A 12,319-nucleotide genomic window follows, 5' to 3' on the forward strand; every position below is an offset into this window, starting at 1 on the left:
TAAGGTAAACTTCTCAGAGTTGTGTGTTGTCCAATCAACAGCCAAGGCTAGGTCTCTAGGGTTCTGGAGTTCCCACCCTCTAGAATTGCGCACAGATGACCTATTGTCCCATCAACATTGGGCACACACATACACACACAGTCACACACACACCACTCAAGCATATGTAGCCTCTCTCTACTCTTCACAGCTCCATAATATTTGGACTTTCCTTACAGCACAGTGTGTATGACCTTGACACAAGTCATACATATAGTAACTTTAACTTGAAAAAAGATGAATTACTGTGTTTATATTTCTTTTCTAGAGAAGGTGGTTTTAAAACATTAATGTATCATGTAGGAGTAATAGGAAGAAAACATATTTAGGCAAAAAAAAAAGTAAAAATTCGAACATTTACTAAGGTTACTGAAATTGATGTTTTTGGATTAGGAATCTGTCAAGCGCTCTACAAATAGAAAATACAAAAACCTTTCTCTTTATCTCTTCTCTTATCTTCTTTCTCTATATATGTAGAAGTATGAGTACATTTAGACTAAATCAATAACTTTCGATGAAGGGGAAATTATGCAAATGCCTTGTTGGAACATTGGAATAACACGATCAAAGTAATGTCAGTGCAGTAATGTATAAATAACAGTACAGTTGTATAAATAACATAAACAAATACATAATGTTATTATTTTAGATGCATTATGTTGATAACAATGACACCTGCCAATCAATGAACACATATATTTACATCTTTTATGTTCTGCATGGAGACCTGTTTTTTCTCTGGTAGTTAAAGCGGGATACACGTGTGGTAAATAACTCATAGACTGATCATAGAGATACAATATAAGACGACGTGTACTATTTAATTATGTGAGACTGAACAACACTGGCTTTGCCTCATAGTATATTCCCCTCCATTTTGTCTGGAACAAAAATGTGCATTTAGGGACACAATTTCGCACCTGGTCTCTAAAATAAATATATTTTAAAGGAATGTCTATAATTATTTTACATTTGTATTCTATCATGTCGGTCATATTATATTTTGGCCTGTGTTTTGATCTTGTACAGTGTTTAGATATATTATCACAATTCTCAGTAAAACAACTCAAAATGAATGGATTAATCTAGGTTGATCCGTTATATTTATAAATATTTAACCCAGATATTAAAAGATAAATTGTTAAGAGGATGTGAATGGGAGTTTAATTATTGTAGTGCATTAGAATCTCTCCTATCTAACAACCGGAGAATGTACCGATTTACATTCATGTGGACTTTTTACTTGTGTTCAAATGTACCAACTTATCAATTGTAAATATATCCTTTCTCTTGAGGCGATTGTGATATTATGCCGTCAATATTCAGAGCTATCTAGATAAGTGTTCATTAATGTCTGCCTTAAGATCTATCTGTCTCAAGTTTAGTCACATTGGCCCAATGATAAGACCTAAAGGTTTAGCAAAGCTCACTGCTACCATCTGGCGAAGAAACTGGGAAATGTACAATATGTGTGTAGAAAAATAATGCCTCGTGCACTCAGTCAGTATGAGCTATGAGGTGCAGGAGGCATAATGTTTCTATAGAAATGTTACCTTCCCTCTCTGACTCACTGACCAAAATCACTTCTATGTTGGGACTGTGTGTGTGTGTGTGTGTGTGTGTGTGTGTGTGTGTGTGTGTGTGTGTGTGTGTGTGTGTGTGTGTGTGTGTGTGTGTGTGTGTGTGCGTGTTTTATCAAGCAACCGTTTCCTGCCTTCTGTCTACCTATTCTCCTGTTCCCTGACTCCCACAATGCCCTGCTGTCCATTTGGCCCCCCTCCACTTTGCCAGAATGCTCCTGTGAGTTTTACTCCTGACGTATCTCACCATCCCAGGTCCTAGGCCACACACACACACACACGCACACACAGCCCTCTTGAGCCAGACAGAGAGGGCAGAGAGAACATGTCATCTGTGATGTGGATTGTGTTTAATGTAGTCATGTTGGGTGTAATCTGATTGGTTTCACAGCAGAAGGCCCCACAGTGTCCCCTCCGTAAGTCCGTGTCAACAGCCGTTTCGCTCAGTCCTCACAGGGACTGGAGATATGTCACTCCACAGGAAATGTGTGTGTGTTTGGGGCAGAGTGTGTGTGTGTGTGTGTGTGTGTGTGTGTGTGTGTGTGTGTGTGTGTGTGTGTGTGTGTGTGTGTGTGTGTGTGGGTTTACGCGCGTGCGTGCGTGAGTGTGTGTGTGTATGTGCGTGTGTGTGCGCACACATTCGCGTGTAACTACTAATGATGACTAGAACAAGGGAGGAGAGGCGGAGATGAAGATAGAAGGAGAGTGAAGAGGGGGACGAAGATTATGTTTTGCGGCATTCAGCGTTGAGTGGCTAGGGAAATTAGTTCCCGAATAGGCATGAGCAAAACAATAAAAAAACAAGAACAATTATAGCAAGTTTATCCAATATGGGAGTCAATGGTAATGGATTTTGCCAAGCGGTTGTTTTGCTAATACTGTAAATGCGAGGCAGCATTCATATTGGTGATAGGCAGCTCAGGGGCCTTACAATGCATTCATACAATACTAAACCGCTGTTGGCTAAACAATGTGGCTACACTCGTAATAGTACAAGCTGAGTGGCTTACAATACAGCTATGTTGTTGTTGATGGATCCCACAACAGGGACAAATAAACTCCTGACAAACGGGTTTAACTCTATTATTTGTCCATCATCAACAGTGTCAGCACCCCACTCTGTTAACGATGGTTCTCACAATAGACGCGAGAAAAGCAGAGTTGAGATTAGCCCCCGAGGCCTGTGAGAGAGGGGGAGAGAGAGAGAAAACCGAGAAAACAACAATGACAAATGGTTTGATGAGGAATGCAAAAACCCAAGAAAGAAATTGAGAAACCTGGCCAACCAAAAACATAGAGACCCAGAAAACCTGAGTCTACGCCTTCACTCTGGTGAATCACTAAAACAATACAGAAAAAAACTACGGAATGATCCATAAACAATTAATGAACATGCACCTGTGGAACGGTCGTTAAGACACTATCAGTTTACAGACGGTAGGCAATTAAGGTCACAGTTATGAAAACTTAGGACACTAAAGAGGCATTTCTACTGACTCTGAAAAACACCAAAAGAAAGATGCCCAGGGTCCCTGCTCATCTGTGTGAACGTGCCTTAGGCATGCTGCAAGGAGTCATGAGGACTGCAGATGTGGCCAGGGCAATAAATTGCAATGTCAGTACTGTGAGACGCCAAAGACAGCGCTACAGGGAAACAGGACGGACAGCTGATCGTCCTCGCAGTGGCAGACCACGTGTAACAACACCTGCACAGGATCGGTACATCCGAACATCACACCTGCGGGACAGGTACAGGATGGCAACAACAACTGCCCGAGTTACACCAGGAACACACAATCCCTCCATCAGTGCTCAGACTGTTCGCAATAGGCTGAGAGAGGCTGGACGGAGGGCTTGTAGGCCTGATGTAAGGCAGGTCCTCACCAGACATCACCGGCAACAACGTCGCCTTTGGGCACAAACCCACCGTCGCTGGACCAGACAGGACTGGCAAAAAGTGCTCTTCACTGACAAGTCGCGGTTTTGTCTCACCAGGGGTGATGGTCCGATTCGCGTTTATCGTCGAAGGAGTGAGTGTTACACCGAGGCCTGTACTCTGGAGCGGGATTGATTTGGAGGTGGAGGGTCCGTCATGATCTGGGGCGGTGTGTCACAGCATCATTGGACTGAGCTTGTCATTGCAGGCAATCTCAATGCTGTGCGTTACAGGGAAGACATCCTCCTCCCTCATGTGGTACCCTTCCTGCAGGCTCATCCTCACATGACCCTCCAGCATGACAATGCCACCATCCATACTGCTCGTTCTGTGCGTGATTTCCTGTAAGACAGGAATGTCAGTGTTCTGCCATGGCCAGCGAAGAGCCCGGATCTCAATCCCATTGAGCACGTCTGGGACCTGTTGGCTCGGAGGGTGAGGGCTAGGGCCATTCCCTCCAGAAATGTCTGGGACCTGTTGGATCGGAGGGTGAGGGCTAGGGCCATTCCCCCCAGAAATGTCTGGGACCTGTTGGATCGGAGGGTGAGGGCTAGGGCCATTCCCTCCAGAAATGTCTGGGACCTGTTGGATCGGAGGGTGAGGGCTAGGGCCATTCCCCCCAGAAATGTCTGGGACCTGTTGGATCGGAGGGTGAGGGCTAGGGCCATTCCACCCAGAAATGTCTGGGACCTGTTGGATCGGAGGGTGAGGGCTAGGGCCATTCCCTCCAGAAATGTACGGGAACTGGAAGAGTGGGGTAACATCTCACAGCAAGAACTGGCAAATCTGGTGCAGTCCATGAGGAGGAGATGCACTGCAGTACTTAATGCAGCTGGTGGCCACACCAGATACTGACTGTTACTTTTGATTTTGACCCCCCTTTGTTCAGGGACACATTATTTCATTTCTGTTAGTCACATGACTGTGGAACTTGTTCAGTTTATGTCTCAGTTGTTGAATCTTGTTATATTCATTCAAATATTTACACATGTTAAGTTTGCTGAAAATAAACGCAGTTGACAGTGAGAGGACGTTTCTTTTTTTGCTGAGTTAACATGATCAAATACAAATCTTAGAATCAACTATTAAAGACTACCAGAACCCATTGGATTTTCCAATTACCTTGAATGAACTACAGGATAAAATAAGAACCCTCCAACCCAAAAAGCCTGTGGTGTTAATGGTATCCTCAATGAAATGATAAAATATACAGACAACAAATTCCAATTGGCTATACTAAAACTCTTTAACACCATCCTTAGCTCTGGCATCTTCCCCAATATTTGGAACCAAGGACTGATCTCCCCAATACACAGAAGTGGAGAGAAATTTGACCCCAATAACTACCGTGGGATATGCGTCAACAGCAACCTTGGGAAAATCCTCGGCATTATCATTAACAGCAGACTCGTACATTTCCTCAGTGAATACAATGTACTGAGCAAATGTCAAATTGGCTTTTTACCAAATTATCATACGACAGACTACGTATCCACCCTGCGCACCCTAATTGACAAACAAACAAACCAAAACAAGGGCAAAGTCTTCTCATGCTTTGATGATTTCAAAAAATCCTTCGGCTCAATTTGGCATGATGGTCTGCTATACAAATTGATGGAAAGTGGTGTTGGGGGAAAAACATACAACATTATAACATCCATGTACACAAACAACAAGTGTGCGGTTAAAATAGGCGAAAAACACACACATTTCTTCCCACAGGGCCGTGGGGTGAGACAGGGATGCAGCTTAAGCCCCACCCTCTTCAACATATATATATAAAATAATTGGCGAGGGCACAAGAACAGTCTGCAGCACCTGGCCTCACCCTACTAGAATCTGAAGTCAAATGTCTACTGTTTGCTGATGATCTGGTGCTTCTGTCACCAACCAAGGAGGGCCTACAGCAGCACCTAGATCTTCTGCACAGATTCTACCAGACCTGGGCCCTGACAGTAAATCTCAGTAAGACCAAAATAATGGTGTTCCAAAAAAAGTCCAGTCGCCAGGACCACGAATACAAATTCCATCTTAACACTGTTGCCCTAGAGCACACAAAAACTATACATACCTTGGCCTAAACATCAGAGCCACAGGTAACTTCCACAAAGCTGTGAACGATCTGAGAGATGCCATCAAAAGGAACATAAAATTCGACATACGAATTAGGATCTGGATAAAAATACTTGAATCAGTTATAGAACCCATTGCCCTTTATGGTTGTGAGGTCTGGGGTCCGCTCACCAACCAAGAATTCACAAAATGAGACAAACACCAAATTGTGACTCTGCATGAAGAATTCTGCAAAAATATCCTCCGTGTACAACGTGAACACCAAATAATGCATGCAGAGCAGAATTAGGCCGATACCCGCTAATGATCAAAATCCAGAAAAGAGTCGTTAAATTCTACAACCACCTAAAAGGAAGCAATTCCCAAACCTTCCATAACAAAGCCATCACCTAAAGAGACATGCACCTGGAGAAGAGTCCCCTAAGCAAGCTGGTCCTGGGGCTAGGACAGCAACACAATTGGACCGAACCAAATCCTGAGAAAACAGAAAGATAATTACTTGACACATTGGAATGAATTAACAAAAAAGCAGAGCAAATTAGAATGCTATTTGGCCCTAAACAGAGAGTACACAGTGGCAGAATACCTGACCACTGTGACTGATCCAAACTTAAGGAAAGCTTTGACTATGTACAGACTCAGTGAGCATAGCCTTGCTATTGAGAAAGGCCAACATAGCCTGTCTTCTCTTGAGAGCCAGGTCTGCCTATGTGCACACTGCCCACAAAATGAGGTGGAGAATGAGCTCCACTTCCTAACCTCCTGCCAAATGTATGACCATATTAGAGACACATATTTCCCTCAGATTACACAGATCCACAAAGAATTTGAAAACAAACCTGATTTTGATAAACTCCCATATCTACTGGGTGAAATACCATCACAGCAGCAAGTGCCATCACAGCAGTAAGATTTGTGACCTGTAGCCACAAGAAAAGAGCAACCAGTGAAGAACAAACACTATTGTAAATACAGCCCATATTTATGTTTATTCATATTCCCTTTTATACTTTAACCATTTGCACAACACTGTATATAAACATAATATGACATTTGTAATGTCTTTATTATTTTGGAACTTCTGTGAGTGTAATGTTTAGTGTTCATTTTTATAGTTTATTTCACTATTGTATATTATCTACTTCACTTGTTTTGGCAATGTTAACATATGTTTCCCATGCCAATAAAGCCCCTTAAATTGAATTGAATTGAATTGAGAGACAGAGAGAGAGAGAGAGAGAGAGAGCATGGAGTGAAAGAGTCTGAGAGCTAGAAACTGATAGAGTAAAAAAGCGAGAGAACAGGAGAGCGAGAGAGCAAAAGAGCGAGAGAACGAGAGCGAAAGAGAGATTGAGATAGAGAGTAAGTGGCGAGAGAGTAACAGCTCTGGGAGGCAAAGCCTGTTTGATCCTGAGGGGATGTAAGACGTTTGAAGCTGACAACCCCTTTGTGATGATAACACATGTTTTCCAGCGCATTATCCCCCCTCTGCTCTCCTCCATCTCTCTATTGTATTAAGCCCTTCCAGACGGAAGCTCCCTGTATTGTTACGTCAGCGCTAATCTGAAACGATATCTTTAGCTGTGTGAGTTTATGAACAGCTGTTGGTATTGTGAGAGCCGTGTTAATCTGGTTCAGTATCTTCAGCCCGTCATTTAGCGCTTTGATCCTTTCCCATTATGATGTGGCCTCTGTTTATCACACAAATGCACGCATGCACACATACATACACACACACAGTAACACAAACACACACGGGCTGTTGATCTGTGGTGGAATTTTTCCACATGGATGAAAATAAAATCTCCATTATCGGCCATCTATTAGCATATGTAAATAATAATCTCTGTTTTGTGCATAGAGATCTAATGAGCTGTTACACCTTTTTAATGCTGTTCAGAAAGTGGATTGACACACTAGGCTTCTGTACTGTATTACCTATGTACAGTTGTAGATAGCCTAGCGGTTAAGTAACGGAAAGGTTGCTGGTTTGAATCCCCGAGCCGACTTGGTGAACATTCTGCCGATGTGCCCTTGAGCAAGGCATTTAACCCTAATTGCTCCTGTAGGTTCCTCTGGATAAGAGTGTCTACTTAATGACTAAAATGTTAAATAACGCCATGTTAGTTGACTCACAAGATGTTTACAGCAATGACCTTGGGTCAAGAGTTGTGCACAGTAAGACTGTACACGAGACTGAGAAAGCTGGAAAGTACAAATGGCTGTAAGCGAAGTGTTCAACTCAAATTCAAGGTCTAATTATACAGAGCAACCCTTTAATCTAAGTCATCTCTGATTGAGACGCACAATTAGAATCTACTATTATGAGCATAACAATAGAAAACGTCAGGTCCCTGTGCGTGATGACAAAAAACTCACAGAAAACTGGTGCAGAGCAGAGCGACAAGGCAAGCTGCGTACAATTAACAAAAATATAAATATCACTCCATGGGTTGTGTCCCAAATGGCACCCTATTCTTTGTGTAGCACTACTATGGCCACTACGTAGTGCACTACCTATGGGTTCTGGTCAAAAGTAGTGCACTAGACAGGGAACAGGGTGCCAATTGGGACCATGTTTAAGCAGTCATTAATCAGATATAAATAGTGTGAAGCCTTTAGTTGATTAACGAGCTGAGACTTGTGTTAATTACTGTTTCCTGGGCTTGTAATTAGGTTGGCAGAGATAATCAAGATGAATGAACGCTCTGACCCCCTTATATTCTCCCCTATAAGGCTCCAGGCATTGTTCTCTACTGGGGTGTCTGTTTTGATGCGCTGCTACTGCTGCTGCTCAGTCATGTAGCACGTAGCATGTAGCATGTAGCAGCCCTCATCGTGACACATACAATGCTCATAAAGTATCATGCTTATGAAGCCACAGACATTACCTATCTGCTATTGTCCCATCAAAAACATGCATGACAATAGTCTACCTCAAGTCAGTTCTTCTATGCTGCTCTTACTGTCTATTTATATAGTACAGCTCAAATAATGTCTTACAAGTACTGTAGAAAACTCTCACTTCCCACCTTCCCTGGAGGGGAGCGCGCCCCTTATTGGCCGCCATACACCTCCATCAAACTTAATTAAAAAAACAATAATGACCACCTGGAAAGAGGCGGGCCATTCCTATTAAGGGTGCTCACCAGAATGCATTAGGCCTCTTTCCACCAACCAAACCAGCTCAATAGAGTCCTACAAATGCTTATTTAGAAAGTAAGTAATGTATGAATGTGTTCTGGCCAATGTTAAGTATATCCCTATTGTAAATGTAGCCCAACTGTATATATTGTTTGTAACTAAGTGTGCTAATTGGAGGCCATATTTAAAGCATGTGTTAATGCTACAGCCTGAGTGATTAAATACTGATTGTTGCTAATTGTCTCATTGTAGTATTTATAATCTTTCAGTTCAATTATATTTCCTTTATTGTCCACATGAATATGCCCTGTTTTGACATTTCTGTTTTATCCTAGTAAATTCAACTACCATCCAATTATCATCCATCCTCAGACAAACCACATTTTTCTGGTCATAAAACTATTTGAATAATGATGTATTGCTTGAAATCCAGTTTTTATAAATTAGTTTCTAACTGTTAAAGTTATTGATAAAATGTAATATGTTAAGGGATGTTTTTTATTTGTTATGCTTCACCAGCCTTATTAAGGTTGGTCATATTGTGCCTCCACAGATGTTTCTGGAAGTCCAAAATGAAGTGCTTTTTGAGTTGGCATTTACATTTTTGGGGAAAAACCCTCAACTGGGAAACAAAATCAACTGGACCCACAAGGTAGATTCTCTGACTAATACGTATAGGTTGTTTACAGTGGGGGGGAAAAGTATTTAGTCAGCCACCAATTGTGCAAGTTCTCCCACTTAAAAAGATGAGAGAGGCCTGTAATTTTCATCATAGGTACACGTCAACTATGACAGACAAAATGAGAAAAAGAATCCAGAAAATCACATTGTAGGATTTTTTATGAATTTATTTGCAAATTATGGTGGAAAATAAGTATTTGGTCACCTACAAACAAGCAACATTTCTGGCTCTCACAGACCTGTAACTTCTTCTTTAAGAGGTTCCTCTGTCCTCCACTCGTTACCTATATTAATGGCACCTGTTTGAACTTGTTATCAGTATAAAAGACACCTGTCCACAACCTCAAACAGTCACACTCCAAACTCCACTATGGCCAAGACCAAAGAGCTGTCAAAGGACACCAGAAACAAAATTGTAGACCTGCACCAGGCTGGGACGACTGAATCTGCAATAGGTAAGCAGCTTGGTTTGAAGAAATCAACTGTGGGACCAATTATTAGGAAATGGAAGACATACAAGACCACTGATAATCTCCCTCGATCTGGGGCTCCACGCAAGATCTCACCCCGTGGGGTCAAAATGATCACAAGAACGGTGAGCAAAAATCCCAGAACCACACGGGGGGACCTAGTGAATGACCTGCAGAGAGCTGGGACCAAAGTCACAAAGCCTACCATCAGCAAGGGCATTGAAGATGAAACGTGGCTGGGTCTTTCAGCATGACAATGATCCCAAACACACCACCCGGGCAACGAAGGAGTGGCTTTGTAAGAAGCATTTCAAGGTCCTGGAGTGGCCTAGCCAGTCTCCAGATCTCAACCCCATAGAAAATCTTTGGAGGGAGTTGAAAGTCCGTGTTGCCCAGCGACAGCCCCAAAACATCACTGCTCTAGAGGAGATCTGCATGGAGGAATGGGCCAAAATACCAGCAACAGTGTGTGAAAACCTTGTGTAGACTTACAGAAAACGTTTGACCTGTGTCATTGCCAACAAATGGTATATAACAAAGTATTGAGATAAACTTTTGTTATTGACCAAATACTTATTTTCCACCATAATTTGCAAATAAATTCATTAAAAATCCTACAATGTGATTTTTCTGGATTTTTTTTGTTCTCATTTTGTCTGTCATAGTTGACGTGTACCTATGATGAAAATTGCAGGCCTCTCCTCATCTTTTTAAGTGGGAGAACTTGCACAATTGGTGGCTGACTAAATACTTTTTTCCCCCCACTGTACATCACCGCTACAACTACTATAAATTTGAGTATATTACTTCACTACTGGTTGTCAAAGTCTAATACCAACCCCACTCATGGCTTTCCAGAGACAGATATACTAGTTTCCTGGGACCACGGTTGGGGAACAAAACATTTTTCAATATGAAGGAGACATTTAAATGAACCTCATCAGTCCCAAGCCAATATCTGCGTTTTTCACTAATTTCATTTATATGCTTGTACAGCCTCACATTCAAGTGATTTACCATTTTCTTGTCAGGATGGGTCTCATGGATGTTCCCCAGGACCACGGTGTGACTTGAGGGCTGCCATAAGGAGAAAATGTTTTTGGTTTTGTTATTCTGGACCAACTTTACTTTTGCCAAATAAATTGAAGTTGTTTATAGTACTATTTAATCAACTAATTGTACTTCTATGTGCTAAAATGACCCCACTTAAAGTATACTATGTGTAGTTGTAAGACATTTGAGATGTCTTATACACACTTACAATGTAGCGACATGAAGAGCTACTCGCAAATAGTATGAGGTACAGCAGAAGTGTCACTAGAATATCCCATGTGCACTTCAGCTTTGGTGTACTCTTTCTGTACTTCAATACAGACTTTCATCAAACTGGTGTCTTTTATATCAGTGCATTTATATGGTATTGCAGTACATTACATTGTAGTGTTATTATAGTAAAGCACCTTTGTGTGTGTATATAACATGTTTGACATTTACACACTTGTAACGTAGGCTTGAGTGTTTCAGTCTGTTTAATTACACGGGGATGACTTCTGGCATCTCCCACTCCAAGATTGATACAGTTGGAAGTGCTTATTGTACGTTGACCTTTGTGTGAAATGAAAACAAGTCGACTAGCTGATATTGAATCCATAATGAATGTGTAAATGTGGAAGGAAATAGCTGAAGGGATGTGGAGTTAATTGAATTAGACAGAGCTGGAGCAATGCTCTAATTATTTCACTCTGAAACTGCTGCTCACATTAAGACGAGCTGAAGACATGATCTGCCTGGCTGCTCTCAAAATGATTGTTAGAAAATATTGTGTGCATTTCCATAATGCTGTGGTGTATAGCCTCCCTCCCAGAGTCATTCTGAAGAGGTCTATAGCCCTGGAATAAGATGCATATTTCTAAACTGCCTTTGCATCAAGGAAGAGGGAGCATGTACACAATCTCACATTATGTTCATTCAAATGAGCACCATCCACTTGTACAGAGCAACGAAATAAAGGTAACTGGCAAAATAAAGGAAACACCAGCATAGTGTCTTAATAGGGCATTGGGCCACCACCAGCCAGAACAGCTTCAGTGCACCTTGGGTACCAATGTTCTACAAGTGTCTGGAACTCCATTGGAGGGATTCCATATTCTCCCACCAAAAATTACACTTGGTGTTTTGTTGATGGTGGTGGAAAATGTCTCAGGCGCCACTCCAAAATCTACCATAAGTGTTCAATTGGGTTAAGATCTGGTGACACACACACACACACACACACACAACTCCCTATGCTCCTTTGAGTCCCATCATTTAAAGTCACCGAGATCTCTTCATGCCATGGTAGCCAAAATAATAACTGGGCATTTTTAAACGTGATGGGATGTTAATTGCTTAATTAA

This window comes from Salmo salar, chromosome 17 (assembly GCF_965601325.2).
Source record: "Salmo salar chromosome 17, fSalSal1, whole genome shotgun sequence".
NCBI classification, from domain to species: domain Eukaryota; kingdom Metazoa; phylum Chordata; class Actinopteri; order Salmoniformes; family Salmonidae; genus Salmo; species Salmo salar.